Genomic DNA, 20,679 nt, shown 5'->3' with positions numbered 1-20,679 from the left:
TTCTGTGCCATGTTGGGAGTGGAAAACCAATAAATGCAAATATTGATATACGTTTTTAAAATTACCAATATTTTCAATGCTGTCAGTAATAATGAGTAAAAAAAACCTGTTTTTTCTTTACAATACAGTCATGAATGATTCGTAACTTCATGATGTGTTACAATTTCAAGAATAAAACATTATATAGTAAAAGGGACACACTCTTTTTAAGAAAAAGTCATTATTTTTCAAAATTTAAATGTTTAACTATTTGTGGTCTATATGTATGTTCGTAACAGGGTAGAACACATTCAGAGACAATGGTGAAAAAAAACTCACATGTAATAATTAATTAATCCAATCCTGAGCTTGCCCATAATTAATTTCTTATTGTTAAACATGTCAGTGTTGTGACAAAATATTTAAAACTTAAAACATGAATACTTTTTTTATTCAAAAATCCCGAGGCCAAAATGTTGCAGCAAAAAAAGAATCACCCAGTTGCTGAATTTCGCAGAAAATTTAGTTTTTTTTGTTTGTTTTTAGTGGTAAATATATTGTAAAACATACATTCAACACAAAAGTAAAAATCTGATTTATACTTCATTGGAGTTCGTTACCAGTAGGAAACGCTAATCTTTTAACACCAAATTAATTATAGGTGTAGAGCAATAGGTGCCTTACATGCATTGCATGGAAGTATTGAAAAACCGTGTAAACATTGGTGTTTATGCTACTTTGTTTATTACAGGTTACTTCTGAAACTGCCTAATTTCACTCAATTTTATTTTGGGGTATCTGAGTAATAATGCTGTACTCAAATGCACCCCAGATTTTTAAATTAAAAAATAATTAAGTAAAATGATAAGATTATTTTGATTCCCCAATAAAATATCAGGCTGCAGTGATTTGATCTACCAATTAAACTATAATATGTAACCAATAGGTGAAACATGACAAACTATGGCTCAGTTCAAAGGGTGTAAATAACAGTATTTTGTTGACTACTCCATTACAGTGATGGAGAAAGACTTTATAACTGCAGATTACATCAATAGGCCGGACAAATCCAGGGTATTAGGGATCATCCTTACTCACTTACACTTGGTGGATAACTGAACCAACACACACACACACTCATATATATATATATATATATATATATATAAGCTTCTAATATGCTTCTGTGGTGACACTTGATTTATCAAGTGTCACCACACACATATATATATGTGTGTCATATATATGTGACACACATATATATATGACACACATATATATATGTGTGTCATATATATATATATATATATATATATATATATATATATATATATATATATATATATATATATATATATATATATATATATATATATATATATATATAATTTACAGATTATGTGTGTGTGTATAATCTGTAAATAACTCAAAATGCCCAAGTAGATCTGTTCATGGCTTTGTTGTGGGCAGGACATTTACCAAACAGCACCACTCTTGTCATTAGGATGAACAAAGTAAACAATACCTGAATTAAGAGACTAATATTTTCATTTCAGTTTGCATTATATATTAAGATGTGTTATCGTGGGACGATGTCAGGTTAGGTGGTCTGTGACTGTTAAATGGGTCAAGTGGCCCTTGCCCTGAAAGTTTGAGAAACATGCTCCGGATTTATGCACTCAGATACAAGTATTATAGTTACAAAGTACATATTTTTTATCATCACGATGTAAATAGAGTAGCAGAAGTCATTAATGATAAATCAAGTGTCACCACAGAAGCATATTAGAAGCTTCTTTGTGCAGGCAACAATGAAAACACTTAATCAGATGATGGCTCACATGGAGAGATGACTAAAGGGCAGAAGACAAAAACTGCATCATGATCTGTTTATCTGTGAGGTCTGTGACTAAACCTGTGAGGTTTGTGACTGCAGTGCAATCAACCAAGAACAAAAAATGGCATAAGTATTATGACGCAGAAGAGCATCAAGGCATGATGTCCTAATTGCTAATGTTTAAGCCTGTGATGGCTCACATGGAGAGTTGACTAAAAGACATCAGATAAAAACGGCACCAACATAAACCTTTTGTCTGTGAAGGTTTTGGTTTTGCTCTCCCTTTGAGCACAGGTCTGGCTAACACTCTGTTTATTTCTTCTTCTTCTTCTTTTTTTAAACACAAAACAATTACTTTCTGGTTTTGGTTCCATCTTACTCCCGCTTTACATTTCCCTGAATGCTGTCACTTGAAGCTTGATATTTGCTTGGAATCTATTTGTAGGTTTGAACATTCAGAGTGAGAGCAAATATTGATGAGTCGTCTTTTTTTCTGTTTTTTTATATTACTGATAATGCTAAGAACACAGAGGTTTTTATTGAAACTCTTAGTTGTTTTAACTGACCATTTAAAATGACACTTTACATGTTTAAAAAATTTTGTAACTGACAGATTGTATATTTACCTTCTAGCCATTACAATTTTAGATACCTAATTCCAGTTAATTGATTATTGGTATCTATCTTAATGTATTTTCATGAAAGCTTCTTTGTCGCATTCAGAAAAATAAATAAAAATAAATTAATTGTTTACATTTTGAGTTTAAATCAAACTTTTGCAGTAGTTACAATTATTAAGGTGTTTTAACCCTTCAAAAAAGGAAGATAAATAATTACGTTTCATAAATACAACTAGTGTGGTGTGAACAACCTTTATGAGGATTTGTAAAAATAAATACAATATTTTCAAGTGTGGCACATCTTTTTAAATTTAATACATATAGAAACATTAAGAAAATGAGGCTATATTGACACAAATTAGTTGAAATATAAGCTTTATTTGAGGTGCACAAAAGCTTAGACAAAACAGCTTATTCAAGAAGCAGAAGTCTTAACAGGAAGCTTTGAGATATTTATTCATGACTTCCTTCCTTTCCATAATGCAACACAGGAGCAGCTGTGATTTTTTTTGTTACAAAATGCTGTCTAAAATACATGTTTTAAATGCAGTTAATACATCTGACGGATTATGCAGAAAAGAAACTTGCAACATGTGCAAAAAATAATTCTTATAAATTTAGCAATTTTCAGAAAAGCTGAGAAATCTTCTCTGTCTGCCGGCTCTCCCTTTTCTTTCCATTTGACAAGCAGAAAGTGAGGGCAACTGCGAATAAGAGCAAATAGAATATTTCAATATATCAATCTACAAATGCATCATCCAGGTTTATTAGTCTTCATCGTGTTGATTTTACATTGGGTTTTATTCACGCCACTGATTCATCCGGTGTCCACTTGGCTTTAAGTTGTCATAATAGAACTGAAGGCACCAGTGCTGTAATAAAAAAACAGAAAAAAAATATTGACTAATTTTAAAACATATTTTATATATACAGTTTTTCCAGGTTCAGTTCAAATGAACTTAAAAACATTGGATGTTGGTCTCCAAAAGATTTATTACTTGTATGAAGGAGGTTTGGGTGTTGGAGCTTGAGCCTTCTGTAACACAAATAAAGAAAGAAGTTTACAGAACTGTAGAAGCTGACTGATTGCACAAAAAAAACATCATTAGATAAAATACACAAATAAATTTGTGTATCTCAGTTGCTCAGACACAATGCAAAACCATGAAGGATTAAGTTCGGCCTCACCCCACGTCTGCGTGAACATTTACTGTTACTCTGCAAACACGGGCTTCTTCCAGGAGGTTTAGCTTTTCTCGCCACCTGTAGAAATGCAGAATCAACATTTTTCAGCTTTGCATGGATTGAAAACAGAAAAATATTTTAAAAAGTGTTTTCCAAAGTGGGGCTTATTACCGGAGGGTCCTGCGGAGTCTCCGTTTCCATCTGCGTCTCCGTAGCTGTGATGAGCAGGAAAACCTGCAGGCACAACAGAGTCAACAGCAAACGTTTGTCCATAGTGGATGATCTGAGGAGTCTGACTCAGCTTCAAGACATGTAAGTCTTTATATCCTCTTCAGCTACAGATTTCATTTGCATTTTAAGTAAACCAGGAAACTATTAAGCTGGGTGTGGGCTCATAAAGAAATTTGTAGAATTTATTTTGACGTACCCTACATAACCCTAACATTTACTTTATGTATGTTTATCTTTGTCTCCTTCCTTTGCCTTCCCTCTTTAGTTATTTCCTGTCCAAAGCAACAAAAATAAACTACTGAATTATACAGGAATGTTGCTATTTGGACACATGCTGCTCTTTTATACAGATGCATTAATTTGTGTATCAGTAATTCAACAAAAAAGCTGAAAGTTATATATCAAGTATATTCATTAGATGCAGAGTGATATGCTTGAAGTGTTTGCTTGCCGTTCCCCTGCTGACCCAGGATACGTCATAAAAGGTCACTGAAAAAGAAGCAGACTATTCAAAGGGTGTTGCATTTGAGGAAATTAATGGAAAATTCATAGAAAGGACAAACTGTGTCAGAAAAAAGTTGACAGGGAAATTTGAGATGTTTGAGAAGCAAAGTTCATGGAAGACTTTGTTGGGAAAAATATGGAAATTAGTTTCTCAGAATCTGAAGGAAGAACGAAGATAAATAATTTTATTAAGTTTCCTTTGTTAATGATAATTAGGACAGAGATGCGAAATGTTGGTCAACTTTATTTTTTGCACTCATTCATGCAAGAGAGATGCAACCAAGTTCTCAATTTATAAAAAGCCAATATTTCATAATTGATAGTGTTTTTGTAAATAATTGGTGTAAATATAGATATTGGCAGGGGTGAAAGTAAGGGGGTACGGGAGGGTACTGCATACCCCTAAAAGATTTAGCGGGGGTACCTGCAAGAGAGGAGCGGCTGTAAAACATCAATGGGTTCACTGTGCAGCCGTGAGTTCACCTACTAATCAGCCGTGACTGATTAGTTTTTCAAGAACAATCTAAAACACGACTTAATCAGATAATAAATAACTTTTTTCCCATTTCATATTATTTCTGAACTCTTTGTGCTTTGCTAGAGCAGCAGGGCGATATGTTGATCGCGGAAGGTTTTGAGTCAATCTCGGCATTAGGAGACAAACTGAACGCCGCCAGGACGCTGAGACCAGCACGTCCTCCTCTGACTCGCTTGAAACGTTTGTAACTTTATTAAAGAACAACAACAACAAAGTCAACAAAACGTGTTCAAATGAATGACACAACAAAAATAATAATCTCAGTAATTATTGTTTCAACAAGATGTTGCGCAATTCTGTGCGTTTCGGTTCCATTACCAAAATAAATAGCAGAGCAGGAGTTTAAAATTAACTAATCAACCACCTCTTTGTTCATGAGATGTTTATTAATGATAGCAAAATAAGTATCAAGCTTACAAACCTAATACTGTAACGGACTAAATGTTATATTTTTAACGTAATCTGTGGTTGGTTTGTGGAGTGCAGGAGGTTGTCATGGCAACGGGTGTGCTTAAATGACGGAGAGAGATGGAGAGTAAAAAGGTTCGAGTGGTTTAGAGTTGATCACCTGTTCGGGTTGTTTTACCTTTGGTTACCTTTGACCTTGACAGCCGCTGTAGTTTCTGAACGTTCAATAAACGACAAACTTGGACTAATTACCTCGTTCCTTGTGACTATAAGTCATTTACAACAAACATCAAACACGGTATATATTTTTCATTAAGTATTTAATAAGCAAATGGCTTCTTCCGTGATAATTATGTGAAATTAAATTAATTATCTATTATAAAAAATAGTTTGGTGCGGTCAGCTCAGAGTCTGAGAGGCTTGTCCTCCATCAAACTATTGTTTTATTTTTTGCTTCTTATTTAGTGGAAATATTGATGTTGATTTTCTCTAAAATAATAACCATTATCAACCTTTATAGCTCCACTGTTGAAAATGAGGCTCTAACATTCACAAATGACATTGAAATAAAATCCAGTCCAACATCTGGTTTGAGGTGATTCCTCGGAACCTGTTGGAGGAAAAACATCCCAACTTCAGAAGATGAGCTTTAACCTAACAGAGCTCTGTGGTTCCTCCTAGCAGCATGAGAGTCAGGGTGAGGAGGCACCATGTTAGGAAGAGAAGTGGAAGCTGCAGGATCTTCAGAACAAACAGGTCATGATGCTGGGCTACTGATTATCCCTCTGTCTGGACAGAGGATCAATAGAACTAGTTTAAAAGATAAATAAATGGTTATATGCCAGACATGGAAAACTAGGATCACTCCATGCCATGATGTTCAGGATTTAGGTCTCATGGCATCTCAAGGTGTCAACATTGCAGCCATTAGGCTGAGAGAAATACAGCTTTATTTTGTAGCAATTCAAGAGCTACCAGCTTTTATTGCTTTGCAAAAAAACTTATCAGCACAGAAACTCCAAAGCACACAAAGAAGTAATATGTATGTATATCTATTTTTTGTCATAGTACCCCCAAGAATTTAAAACTACTTTCACCCCTGGATATTGGAGTGTGTAAAGTTTTTTCTCTCTCTTTGTGTTTGCTTTCAGTTTTTGTGACGCTTTCCAATCTGTTCCTCTTTTTGGACACAAGGTGGCAGTGTAGCTCAGGTCTGTAATCATTCGGTTTCCAACCTGAAAAACAATACAATACAACCAATAATCCTCATTATTGGTTGATAATGCAGGCTTTAGTAATAATTTGAACAAGAGAGTAGTATGTATAGACATTGTGATGACGTGCAACTGTCTGTGAAAAATATTTTGTGGGATAAGATGGCTGCAATTGAAGCATCCACAGCTGCAAGTTTCTCAGAGGTCATAATGCTTTTCAAAATAATAATAAAAAAAATGAACTGAAAGAAAAAGAAAGACAATTAGGCATAATCATTGGGTTCAAATGATACCTTAATCAGCTGGACTGATGGAGATGAATTAATCACTAATGTCTTACATTATTTAAGATGAAGCCATAGGTGGATTCATAAAAGTAAGCAGTAAACCTTCATTTAGATGTTGAATTGACTGGTAGAGTAACAGAGACAAAATGTTAATTGATATTAACCAGAATACATAAACTGGCAAATTAATCTTTGATAAACCAGTTGTGTGTAATTAAACATGAACACAGGAAGAACCTGCAAACTGAACAGGAAGAGCAGCACAGATCACCTGAATAACATTCAAGGTTTTAAACCGTCTTTGCTAACTATTTCCATATGGATACTGTAAAGTGAAGATTGACTAAAGAACTTAAAATTGCTTCTTTTTTTTACGCAGTATTTGGCCACAAGAGGGCAGTATTCAACTGGTTTATTTAGTTTGAGGTGATATTTTTCAGTTTTTTATTTCAATATCCCTCCCCCCTCCCTTCTATTTCTAAATGTTGCACAATTTTCTGAGCCCTGAGATGCAGACTTTTGTCCTAAGTTCCAAATTATAATTGCTAATTTTGCCTTTGGTTGCTTTTTCCTAGGTTCTAAATTTAAATAATAAAGCATTTCTTCAATATTGTTAAAAAATAACTAAGATATATTTTGTAAACCATTTCTGCTTTTGTCATATAAATCCAGATCGACTTGGGTACTTTTAATAGGGAAACCCAGATTATCTCGCCTTAGGGTGACGCCCTTCGAGTCACAATCAAGATCCTTCCACCCATGTCACACTTACATATTTATGCAATAAATTCAACTTTTCCAGCTAGTCTTGGTCTTTTGACACAATCAGTTCGGTGCCACCCAGCCCAAAACAAAAACATTTTGATCTGAATTTTCCAAATTGTAGACAAACCTTTACACATATAAAGGTTTCCAGAGTCAAGCCACATGGTCTGCCTGCAGTTTTTAAATCCTTTAATTACTAAAAAAAGCACAAAAATATATCTAGGTAGAGCATAAATAGAAAACATGTCCACTAATTTATGTATAATCCAAACCCAGTTCAGCTGCTGTCCTAATGTTGACAATAGATTTTCATTCAGTGGGCAGCAGAAACGTATTACCAAATGGTGCCATCTAAATCCTGCTTTTACTTTGCAAAGTTTCCTTCTTTGCATACCTGCATAAAGATGCAATTCTTAATTCAACTGTAAAAATATAATTGCAACAAAAAAATCGTAGTAGGGAGATTTTAAATCATATAATCCTAGAACCACTTCGGCTGAGAGGCTGTGATAAGCAGGAAATCAAGCAGAGCAAGAATTAAGTGTTTGTCCATGACTGAAGTTCTTGATACACAGATTTGTGAAGAATCTCTGAATGTGGAAGCCATGAATAACTGGAACACGGGAGGCAACAAAAAAATCTTCTTCCTCCTTACGTGAAAATAAGCACTTAATTCTAATTTGATGTGTTAACTTTCTAAATACACATAGAAGAAGAGTCTACAATAAAAAGCATCACACAAGGAAACATTTACAGTCATATTCAGTAAATGAGAAAATTATTGGAAATACTGTTTATTTCAGAAACTCAATTGAGAAAGTGAAACATGTTAATTACATTAATTACATACAAGCTAATGTTGAAATCCTTTATTTCTATTATTCTATTTCTGCTTACATTGAATTAAAACACAGCATTTAAGATAATTTGCTGATGAGAGGAAGATTTAAGTCGGACTTCATCACATTAATTTTCTGGACTGTGATCTTCTGTCCTTTGGGTTTCTTCTGTTCACTGAGACAGAAAAGAGTTTCTCGGTAAGATGAAGACAAAGATTTGGCCGTAGGAACATAATTTCAAAATCTAAAAATACTTACATTATTTTGTCACAGGTTATGAAAATTCGACTGTTTTGGGCTGTAATTTTGACAGAAACAATGAGAGGAAAATAGTTTAGTTTTGTGTTCTCCACAATGACAATGACATGAAATGTCCTTGCAGAGACCTAAACTGCTCCTTTCATCCTTTTTTTCTTTGCAGCACAAACATCGATTTCAGAAACTTTCATCCGTTCTATTGAATGATTTCACATCATTTTACCTTCATAGTTGCCAACTCAATCAACTGCAAAAGAAAGAAGTCAGAGTGTAAGAAAATATCTGTTTATATCAGTGTTCTTAATTAATAAAAACACAGCCTAGAGAATAGATTGACATGGATTCTTCTCTCTCCAAGCCACATACCGAACATCCTCCCCTAAACTGGGCGCACCAAGGTCTTTGACGTTTGGCTCTTTGTCTTCTCACATCCTTGATTGTTTCCTTTGTCAAAGGAGAAAAAAAAAGGGGGAAAAGGATGACACCAACAAGAGGAACAAAAACAAAAAAACAACTTTCTTCCCCACCAAGTTTTACTCTTACTGAGCGCTTCAACTTATGACACAGACAATCTCCACCATTAACACATCATTGCTGCAGCTGCTCCAATGTTCTTACCGCGTCCAAAGTCTGCCGCTTTTGTTCGTCACCGGTCACCAGAGCGGCTGCATCTGCAGAGCTGAAGGCAGAGATGAGCAGGAAAATCTGCAGACCGAGCAGGAGCAGCACCGATTTGTTCATGGTGAAGTGAAGAGTCTGATGAAGCCGAGGAACATTCAGGGCTTTTTATCCTCACTGGCAGCCGTAGCTCCACCCACTGTGGAGGGGGCGCCAAAACAAGTTGTTTATGGTGAAATTGTGTTTTTTTCCTCTCACTTTCTGATTATGGGTCAAAGCCATTCAGAATTTTATAAGTGGAGCTGTAATCATTACTACTTTTAGATGGAAATTAGATGGAAAGGTAGAGATTAAAAGTCGGCCTGTGAAGCTGAGCTAAAGCAGCTGCAGAGAGGCATAGCGCAGGGCATTAAAGACAAGACCTGGTTCAGGAGGGTATTCAGGTCAGGGTGTAGATTACCAGATTTAAGGAAACATTTTACGCTAATTTTCTGACAGACACTTCAGGAACTGGCTTTGCAGATCCAGCTACATTCATATTCAATAAATTAGAATATTAATGATGAATTCATGCATTTCAGTAACTCAGTTCACAAGTTAAACGCATTATATAGGTTAAATCCACACAAACTGATGTTTTAAAGCATTTGTTTCTGTTATTGATGATGATTTCATTCCTTCAACTGATAAAAAACATGACACTCAAAATCTGAATCTTACATCAGACCAACAAATAAACATCCTCAGTGCATAATACTGCTTTCTTATACCCACAGAAACAGATCAAAACAGGCAAGACAGCTGGGAAAGAACAAGCAACAAAAAGAAAGAATTACTGGGAGCGGTGAAGGAGGAGTGATTTTAGTTTAAATTTTGGCAGAGATGAAGTGACGGGGTGTGTTTCCATGAATTTGTGATTCTTGGTAAAATCCCAAGGCCAGGTACTGTTTTTTTCTTCTTCTTTTACTCAGACATGTTGAAGCAAAGACACAATTTTAGAAGAGTTTGCCAAGGTACGCTGTGGTGTTTCAACAAATAAACACCACAGCGTGTTTCAACACCACAGCAAAAACAAAAAAGAAAGAAAAAAGACACAGGCAAATTTAGTCCTTAGCTCTCAGTTTTATCAATAAATCCCACAGAACTTCTTTATTTAATGACAATTTTCAGTCAAACATCTTTTGCAGCATTTTGTTCAATGATGAACATTGTTGAGTCATTTTGTCACCAACTGGTAAATCCTGACTGGAAGGAGAGATACTGCTGTTCACAGTGCTGCACAAATACAACATTCACCAATCAGAAGAAAGTTATAATTTTTAATTACCTTTAGGAAAGTTTTAAAAATGAAAAAGAAGGAAACAACCCAATGCTTGCTTAAATTTTACCAGCCCTGACTCCAGCTGCTTCTTTCATTTAAACCTTCTTTCACAAATTAGCTAGAGGGTGTTCTTTACGTGACATTTTATCTTTGATTGTATTATTTCATGTGACCTTCCTTTTAACTTTGTAAGAGGGATATTTCAAATCCGAGAGACTCACAAAAAAGAGACACAATTAGAAAGTTTTGTTTGACATGAAAGAATAAAGATTTTGGCGCTCAGACGATGGTGGAGGCCAAAGACAGGATGGAGGCCTGAAGGAGCCGGAAGAACAAAGTGGAGAAAGGGTGGAGCTGAGTTGAAGCTCGGCTGGTGAGCAGATGGAGTCGTAGATGGAGGGTCTTATAAATGGAGGCCTGCTTGATGATTGGCGTTGATGAGGCGTGGACTGAATGTCAATAGGCTGCAGTTGAAGTTCATAAAGCAGTGAATGGATGATGCAGGTGAAGCTGAAGAAAACATTCCAGTTTGAATTAATACCCAGGTTTCAATTTATCTATGTCCATCATGCAACTCTTATTTGGGGGTTGAATTTGATATAAATCATTGATTAAATTACTCTAACTCCAAGTAACAGACTTGGTAGCAGAGACATGTGCAAGAAGGTTTTGTTTGAAAAAAACAAAACAAAAAAAAACCTAGAGTTTCTAGTTTCAGGTGAGAAGGTAACAGCTTCTCACCTAAAGCTGCTTCCTGGTAGGATTTTTAATTCTTAAACTCTGATATGAAAGCTCAAATTTTAAGTTATAGTCATTTTACCACCAAAATTCAAAGTTATTTATTTTCATATCAGATTAAATTGTGTTAGACATTCTGCTGCAGCCTCAGACTGGGATGACATATATTACTCATGTCGATACAGCACACACACAAAGTCAATAAAATCAGAGCTTGAGAAGAAATTCCATAATACATATTTTCTTTATTTCTGAAACATTCAGTGTGTACAAAGTAGAACTGAAGAATTTATTTGAGATGCATATTTTATTATTTTACTCTTTCAATCCTCTAAGAGTGATAGAAAATAAACTCTGTGTTTACTTTCTGTCACGACCTAAAGTGACACCCAAAGGCATAAAAGTAAATGTTGCTTTGATCTGAAATTTGGGGAGAGTCTCCTGTGGGTTTTTGTGCTTGGTCAGACAGATGCTTAGTTCTGGGAATGTGGGTTTAACAGCAAGCATCAGGGAGATGTACTACCAGAGGCAGACGGTGTGGAGTGAGAGTAATTAAAAATTTGGAGAAGATAAAGAGGCATTATAGATCCAGTGGTTGTTTAGTCCGTCTCCAGAAAGTAGAGCGCCTTCATGCTAGTCATCTGTTGGTCTGCTAAATTTGTCATGTTGCTCCCACCTCTCAAAATATGAAGAACTGAGTGAAATCTCATTTTTTTAAAATGATTTTGTGAAAAAAAATGTAATCAATGTGTTATGCATAACCAATATCTATCCTAAATTATTTCAAGGAAGCATAATGGGTCCCCTTCAATTGTTTTAATGTTTTTATGCATCATCCATATTTAAAAGTTTTATCCAGGTTAACAGGGTTAACAGAGCAAAACCAGTTACCAAAAGTCAAGGCCTAAAATGGTTCCAGTTTTCAGATGTGGAGTTTGAGTAATATGACAGATCCAAGATAAATTACTGGAGAAAATGAAGTCACAATTATTGTACCACAAAATTTAGAGCTGACAAAGATCAGATTGTGTTTCCTGGTTTTCTTGACATCACAAGTTGAAACAGGAGCTTGGCTGTTTTGCCTAGAGGGGCAAGACTGAGTGACAAAAATATTTCCAAGAAAAGAAAAATAGATTTCCAAGAATTTTCTCCTTGTGTAAGCCATATCTGTATCTCAGCATGTAAAAGTTAATAATGGTTGACTTGCACTCGGTGATACAAAAACCCTCTTTTGTGCAGAGACATGCAGATGTTTTTAAAGAACATACAGGTTCTTTAAAAAGGGGCTATGCTGATGAGTAGCTTAAGTTTCCAGTCAAACACTGAGATGGATGTAATAAAAACGTGAAAGATCTAACTAAAGATCTGATTTAACTGCCATAAAAATAACAAATGTAACTGAGTAAAACAAGTGTTTTTAATTATGATATTTTTTTATCAGCAATGGCACTTCATAATTGATGAAATTATGAAGTGAAATTTTGGACCAAATTAAGTAAAAAAAAAAAAAAAAACATTATTTATTACAACTTTCTTTGTAGCAACCGCTTGGAACAATACAGCCAGACGCAGGGAGCTCCAATCGGGTGAAGTTTAATCCCGTCTGTGCTTGGCAGGGCTGGACATGTTTAATCCAATAAAAACTCATTTCCAAAGCTTAGTCACTGTGAAATATAATCTTCATTGAGAGCCTTTTAAAACAATATAAAACCAAACAAATAAAATTAAACAAATCAGTTGTCACAAAAAGAAAATGTAGAGGCTAACCTATGCAGTTTTCCTTTTTTAATGAAGAGATTAAGCCATAAACAAATTACTTTTCTTATTACAAAACATATCTGCGCAAATTTATATGTTATTCTGCTTTCCAAATATTTTCAATATTTCCTTCTGGTTTTTTCAGTGGAAGTGCACCATGCTACAAAAAACAAAAAACAAAACAAAACAAAAAAAACATGAAGAAGAAATGTACCGCTCTTCGAAATAAAACCACAAATGAACACAAGGTGTCACTGTTGGACCAGCGAACAATCAGGAGCATTTCAATTATTTACATGCTTTACTTCTTCTGTAAAGGAAATGTCAAAATTGAAAGCTATTTTCTTCACAGCTGTCTTCTCTACTGCTATTGTTAAACTTCACCTGAAAAAAAATATCTTAATTTCAAGGAGGAAATGGTTGATGTGAAATTAAGGGATTAAACAAGGATGTTCTGCATCACTTCTAGATTATAGATTTGTCAAAGTAAAACATGTCTGATAAAGTTGTAACACCAGACAACAGCTTTGCCCACAGCAGAGGCATTCCCAATTACCCCACCCATCTCAGCTAACTGTCTGCTTCCATCTTTTGGATCTGATACCAAACACAGAAGCTACAAGCCACCACAAGAAAACTTAACCTAGAAATCTGGAAATTTCATACTCTTCTGATCATCTTTGAATACACAACTGTATAGCAAATAAAGAAGAAGAGCAAATGAATGAAGAGCAAATAAATAAAATGAAGAACAAATAAATCCAAAAATAACTTGGTAGCGTAGAGCAAACTATTCTGGAAAACCCAAACACACCAGCCTCCAGAACTGAGTCAGAACCAGCATTGTATGCAGTTGTCTGCAGGAATGGAGTTACTGCATTGATCACAGATCGCATGACAGAGGCTTCCTTCAGAAGTAATTTGGAGATCTAGAGCCATCTGGTGTTAAAAAACCATGTCACACATTCTGCACGTATAGGTGGAAAAGTTTAAAATTATTCCATTATGAGTGCAGCGGGATTATCAACAGACTTTTTGAGACCATCAGTTTTGCATTATGAGATAAGATGTATGGTGAATGTAAGGTTTTTAATCCTGAGAAAGACAACAGATCCCAACAGAGACATACGTACAGTCAACTCAATGTATCACAGCATCTTAATTTCTGATCACGCCCCTCTCTTAATACAGACCCACTTTAACCTTTATTCTCCGTCGTTTAATTGGATATTAATCGATTTTTCAATTCTGACAAATCATATCAGGACTATGTTTCTGATATGAAACAACACTCAAAGCAATTTAATCACCTTTATGAAGAGTAAAGTTGAGTTAAAGGTTAAGTTAATCCAATGTTTTTGTGCTGTTTGAGAACAAGTCATTTTTGAATAATTATAAACAGATGCTCAACTCAGTGCAAAATAAACTCTACGGGACTATCCTGACTATCTTTATTTTACCGCAGAGATTGAGAGATTGAACAATATTAGGGGAATAATTATATATATATATATATATATTCTTATTTTATTATTTAACCAGGTAAACCCCGTTGAGATCTAGATCTCATTTTCAAGAGGGACCTTGGCAGAAATCTGCAATACACAGCAACCTGGTTACAAAATAAAATTAATTAATACATGTGCACAAGTATAAAACAGTATAAAATAATTTAAAAACAGTGACACTGTTTAAAATAATCTTGTTGTGTGTATGTGTCTGTGACTTCTTGAGGGTGTACTCACCTGCTGGAGATGGGTACCTGCATTTAACCCCCTAAATATAATAAGCGCCCTTAACAAATAATCACCCAACAATCATTTAAAATGTGTTTTTAATATAATAAGCATGAGAAAAAACAGATTTATTTCCTTGAAGCATTTCATTAGGTTGCAAAGCAAAGATTTACTTGAGATATAGCAAATAAGGAAGTTGATAAGAAAAAAAATATTTTGGATTTTTGATGTTCACGTGTTGGCAAGTTGTTTCTGTCATCCATCATTTATTTTCTGGCTCTGGTTGGTTTTGGATTCTTTGTTGGTTCCTAAATTACAAAAGAAAGACAGTTAGATCAACAAAGGATCATCGACAAAGGTTCTGCCTCGCATTGAGGAGTACATTCAGAATTTAAAAGTTACTTTGATTTAGCTTTTTTAGTTTTTGTTGTTTTGTTGTTGATAGAAAAAAAGCTTACCACTCTGAAAGAATTACAGTCCCCAATCCTCCTTCCACAGCCTTTCCATCCTCGAAATTGAGTTCTCTTCATCCCTTTGCCTTCTTCCTTCTGTGACCAAATGGAAAAGAAACCAAAAACGTAAATAAAACTCACTGCACTTTATGTCTTAAGCACTTCAGTGAGGCTTCCTGTCATCTTACCAGATTGGCCAGCTGTTGATCATCTGTGAGGAGAGCAGCTTTCTCCGAAGACGTGAATGCTGTAGCGAGCAGAAAAACCTGCAGACACAACAGGCCCAAAAGTAGAAACTTCTCCATGGCTGAGAAACTGAAGGCTGTAAAGGTGTTTATATACACACTGGCAGCCAAACACTTGCATGTGAACAAAGAGGAAGTTTTGACAGAACCAGCCTTACTCAATCAAAAGGCGTCAGAGATTTGTCATCAATAAAACGTTTGTTACTTCTGAAGACATACAATATCTGATGTTTTTTGGTGAAACCATGCAGAATGCGGAAATAAGGAGGTTTGTGTCTGTCTATCATTACACTGATTACTGTCAAAACCGTGTTATGACCGATGACAAATTATAGTTCAAATATTACATTTGAAACAAAATTTTGCATTTCACATTTTTCATCAAGCTGCACTTTGGCTTTTAGTGCTTTTGCCCTTAGGAGGAAATTGATGAATGCCTGGTTATGTGACTCTGTGACTTCTTGAGGGTCTCACAGACATATGCAGGTGCATTTTTTAAATTGTTCAAAATCACACAGTATGTGATTGACTTAATGTGTGAATAAAAAATTAAATGGACAAACAGAAGACTTGGTAGGAGACCTAATGTATTCAAATGTAAAAGTTAAAAACAGAAATTCTACATTTGTTCATCACAGACTTTAATAATGAGAAAACCTTTTTTTTTATGGATAATCTATATGGTAAACCACTGCAGTCCTACCACAGTACCACGGTCATCCTGTTTCTAGATTTCCACTTTATTTGATCTGATTTGGCATCTGTTATTGCTCATTGTTGTTAGTTGAAGACAATGTTTTATATTTTAGTGTTCAGTGCCTCAATAATTAAGCAGGAAAGTGTTCCTTCAAAGTTTAGCACATTTTCATTTCATTGATATTTATATCTTGGAGATTTTTTATTATTGACAGTGGTCTGACGTATCAGATTCCTGGTTATCTTTTTTTGTTTTTCTACATTAATTTTGTTTTTAGAACTTTATTTTAGTGTTTGGTTTCAATGTTACTAAAAACATCATATATATTCAGACTCCCATTACGTTCCATGATCCTCTCAATCTCTGTTTTGCAAGTAAGTACGATTGTCAGTTATCAGAATTTATGCTAATATTCATTTTAATGCTAAAATTATTCATACATGTAAGCAGAATAACTTCTCCCAACTACCCAACTTCACAAACACTGCCTTATGATCACAGGCAACAATTTCAACTGGTATATTTTTCCCCAAATACAAAATCCTTTGTATGTCCCAGAGAAGCTTCCCGCTGACACCTTTAATTGATTTCAAACTAGTTCCATCAGAAAACCTGACTTTTAATTGACCATTATTTGCTTGTATCTTGGACAACTTATGGCCTTCTATGAAAACCGCCCATGGCAGCTCGCCACGGCGTTTTCAGGATGACCAGCGTTGTTGAAGGGAATAAAATTGCTGTAATTGCTGAGATGATTGTGAAAATGGTTGTCATGTAACTGAACTTGAATGTTTGTGCTGACATGGGCTGTGGGAAAGAGAGTCTCGGTATCTGACTGTCACAAAGGGGTGTAGAAATCTGAGAAATTTTCATTGAGAGCCTTTTAAACAATATAAAACCAAACAAATAAAATTAAACAAATCAGTTGTCACAAAAAGAAAATGTAGAGGCTAACCTATGCAGTTTTCCTTTTTTAATGAAGAGATTAAGCCATAAACAAATTACTTTTCTTATTACAAAACATATCTGCGCAAATGTATATGTTATTCTGCTTTCCAAATATTTTCAATATTTCCTTCTGGTTTTTTCAGTGGAAGTGCACCATGCTACAAAAAACAAAAACAAAACAAAACAAAAAAACATGAAGAAGAAATGTACCGCTCTTCGAAATAAAACCACAAATGAACACAAGATGTCACTGTTGGACCAGCGAACAATCAGGAGCATTTCAATTATTTACATGCTTTACTTCTTCTGTAAAGGAAATGTCAAAATTGAAAGCTATTTTCTTCACAGCTGTCTTCTCTACTGCTATTGTTAAACTTCACCTGAAAAAAAATATCTTAATTTCAAGGAGGAAATGGTTGATGTGAAATTAAGGGATTAAACAAGGATGTTCTGCATCACTTCTAGATTATAGATTTGTCAAAGTAAAACATGTCTGATAAAGTTGTAACACCAGACAACAGCTTTGCCCACAGCAGAGGCATTCCCAATTACCCCACCCATCTCAGCTAACTGTCTGCTTCCATCTTTTGGATCTGATACCAAACACAGAAGCTACAAGCCACCACAAGAAAACTTAACCTAGAAATCTGGAAATTTCATACTCTTCTGATCATCTTTGAATACACAACTGTATAGCAAATAAAGAAGAGCAAATGAATGAAGAGCAAATAAATAAAATGAAGAACAAATAAATCCAAAAATAACTTGGTAGCGTAGAGCAAACTATTCTGGAAAACCCAAACACACCAGCCTCCAGAACTGAGTCAGAACCAGCATTGTATGCAGTTGTCTGCAGGAATGGAGTTACTGCATTGATCACAGATCGCATGACGGAGGCTTCCTTCAGAAGTAATTTGGAGATCCATCTGGTGTTAAAAAACCATGTCACACATTCTGCACGTATAGGTGGAAAAGTTTAAAATTATTCCATTATGAGTGCAGCGGGATTATCAACAGACTTTTTGAGACCATCAGTTTGCATTATGAGATAAGATGTATGGTGAATGTAAGGTTTAATCCTGAGAAAGACAACAGATCCCAACAGAGACATACGTACAGTCAACTCAATGTATCACAGCATCTTAATTCTGATCACGCCCCTCTCTTAATACAGACCCACTTTAACCTTATTCTCCGTCGTTTAATTGGATATTAATCAATTTTTCAATTCTGACAAATCATATCAGGACTATGTTCTGATATGAAACAACACTCAAAGCAATTTAATCACCTTTATGAAGAGTAAAGTTGAGTTAAAGGTTAAGTTAATCCAATGTTTTTGTGCTGTTTGAAACAAGTCATTTTTGAATAATTATAAACAGATGCTCAACTCAGTGCAAAATAAACTCTACGGGACTATAGAGTTTATCTTTATTTTACCGCAGAGATTGAGAGATTGAACAAATTAGGGGAATAATTATATATATATATATATATATATATTCTTATTTTATTATTTAACCAGGTAAACCCCGTTGAGATCTAGATCTCATTTTCAAGAGGGACCTTGGCAGAAATCTGCAATACACAGCAACCTGGTTACAAAATAAAATTAATTAATACATGTGCACAAGTATAAAACAGTATAAAATAATTTAAAAACAGTGACACTGTTTAAAATAATCTTGTTGTGTGTATGTGTCTGTGACTTCTTGAGGGTGTACTCACCTGCTGGAGATGGGTACCTGCATTTAACCCCCTAAATATAATAAGCGCCCTTAACAAATAATCACCCAACAATCATTTAAAATGTGTTTTTAATATAATAAGCATGAGAAAAAACAGATTTATTTCCTTGAAGCATTTCATTAGGTTGCAAAGCAAAGATTTACTTGAGATATAGCAAATAAGGAAGTTGATAAGAAAAAAAATATTTTGGATTTTTGATGTTCACGTGTTGGCAAGTTGTTTCTGTCATCCATCATTTATTTTCTGGCTCTGGTTGGTTTTGGATTCTTTGTTGGTTCCTAAATTACAAAAGAAAGACAGTTAGATCCACAAAGGATCATCGACAAAGGTTCTGCCTCGCATTGAGGAGTACATTCAGAATTTAAAAGTTACTTTGATTTAGCTTTTTTAGTTTTTGTTGTTTTGTTGTTGATAGAAAAAAAGCTTACCACTCTGAAAGAATTACAGTCCCCAATCCTCCTTCCACAGCCTTCCATCCTCGAAATGAGTTCTCTTCATCCCTTTGCCTTCTTCCTTCTGTGACCAAATGGAAAAGAAACCAAAAACGTAAATAAAACTCACTGCACTTTATGTCTTAAGCACTTCAGTGAGGCTTCCTGTCATCTTACCAGATTGGCCAGCTGTTGATCATCTGTGAGGAGAGCAGCTTTCTCCGAAGACGTGAATGCTGTAGCGAGCAGAAAAACCTGCAGACACAACAGGCCCAAAAGTAGAAACTTCTCCATGGCTGAGAAACTGAAGGCTGTAAAGGTGTTTATATACACACTGGCAGCCAAACACTTGCATGTGAACAAAGAGGAAGTTTTGACAGAACCAGCCTTACTCAATCAAAAGGCGTCAGAGATTTGTCATCAATAAAACGTTTGTTACTTCTGAAGACATACAATATCTGATGTTTTTTGGTGAAACCATGCAGAATGCGGAAATAAGGAGGTTTGTGTCTGTCTATCATTACACTGATTACTGTCAAAACCGTGTTATGACCGATGACAAATTATAGTTCAAATATTACATTTGAAACAAAATTTTGCATTTCACATTTTTCATCAAGCTGCACTTTGGCTTTTAGTGCTTTTGCCCTTAGGAGGAAATTGATGAATGCCTGGTTATGTGACTCTGTGACTTCTTGAGGGTCTCACAGACATATGCAGGTGCATTTTTTAAATTGTTCAAAATCACACAGTATGTGATTGACTTAATGTGTGAATAAAAAATTAAATGGACAAACAGAAGACTTGGTAGGAGACCTAATGTATTCAAATGTAAAAGTTAAAAACAGAAATTCTACATTTGTTCATCACAGACTTTAATAATGAGAAAACCTTTTTTTTTATGGATAATCTATATGGTAAACCACTGCAGTCCTACCACAGTACCACGGTCATCCTGTTTCTAGATTTCCACTTTATTTGATCTGATTTGGCATCTGTTATGCTCATTGTTGTTAGTTGAAGACAATGTTTTATATTTTAGTGTTCAGTGCCTCAATAATTAAGCAGGAAAGTGTTCCTTCAAAGTTGAGCACATTTTCATTTCATTGATATTTATATCTTGGAGCTTTTTATTATTGACAGTGTTCTGACGTATCAGATTCCTGGTTATCTTTTTTTGTTTTTCTACATTAATTTTGTTTTTAGAACTTTATTTAGTGTTTGGTTTCAATGTTACTAAACACATCATATATATTCAGACTCCCATTACGTTCCATGATCCTCTCAATCTCTGTTTTGCAAGTAAGTACGATTGTCAGTT

The 20,679-nt window shown here is 34.9% G+C and overlaps 4 long non-coding RNA genes across 4 annotated transcripts; all 4 read right to left on the bottom strand.

Annotated features, from left to right (window-relative positions):
* Positions 1 to 2,794: 2,794 nt before the first annotated feature.
* LOC145548159 (uncharacterized) lies at positions 2,795 to 4,306 on the bottom strand. The gene is made up of 5 exons (XR_014084451.1): positions 3,793 to 4,306; positions 3,625 to 3,699; positions 3,435 to 3,472; positions 3,229 to 3,308; positions 2,795 to 3,140 (listed from the first exon to the last, which is right to left on the bottom strand). It is a non-coding gene; the product is annotated as an uncharacterized LOC145548159 (long non-coding RNA).
* Positions 4,307 to 8,346: 4,040 nt separating this feature from the next.
* LOC145548111 (uncharacterized) lies at positions 8,347 to 9,441 on the bottom strand. The gene is made up of 5 exons (XR_014084405.1): positions 9,284 to 9,441; positions 9,032 to 9,109; positions 8,889 to 8,912; positions 8,666 to 8,705; positions 8,347 to 8,582 (listed from the first exon to the last, which is right to left on the bottom strand). It is a non-coding gene; the product is annotated as an uncharacterized LOC145548111 (long non-coding RNA).
* A 5,476-nt stretch (positions 9,442 to 14,917) lies between these two features.
* LOC145548115 (uncharacterized) lies at positions 14,918 to 15,627 on the bottom strand. Its single transcript, XR_014084407.1, has 3 exons — positions 15,477 to 15,627; positions 15,295 to 15,384; positions 14,918 to 15,144 (listed from the first exon to the last, which is right to left on the bottom strand). It is a non-coding gene; the product is annotated as an uncharacterized LOC145548115 (long non-coding RNA).
* Positions 15,628 to 18,978: 3,351 nt separating this feature from the next.
* LOC103479808 (uncharacterized) lies at positions 18,979 to 19,683 on the bottom strand. The gene is made up of 3 exons (XR_535993.3): positions 19,536 to 19,683; positions 19,356 to 19,443; positions 18,979 to 19,205 (listed from the first exon to the last, which is right to left on the bottom strand). It is a non-coding gene; the product is annotated as an uncharacterized LOC103479808 (long non-coding RNA).
* Positions 19,684 to 20,679: the final 996 nt, after the last annotated feature.

This window comes from Poecilia reticulata, chromosome 17, assembly GCF_904066995.2.
Source record: "Poecilia reticulata chromosome 17, P_reticulata-male-v2, whole genome shotgun sequence".
NCBI classification, from domain to species: Eukaryota; Metazoa; Chordata; class Actinopteri; order Cyprinodontiformes; family Poeciliidae; genus Poecilia; species Poecilia reticulata.
Note: the sequence above shows the minus strand (reverse complement) of the source record. Positions and strands in the feature narration are given on the sequence as shown.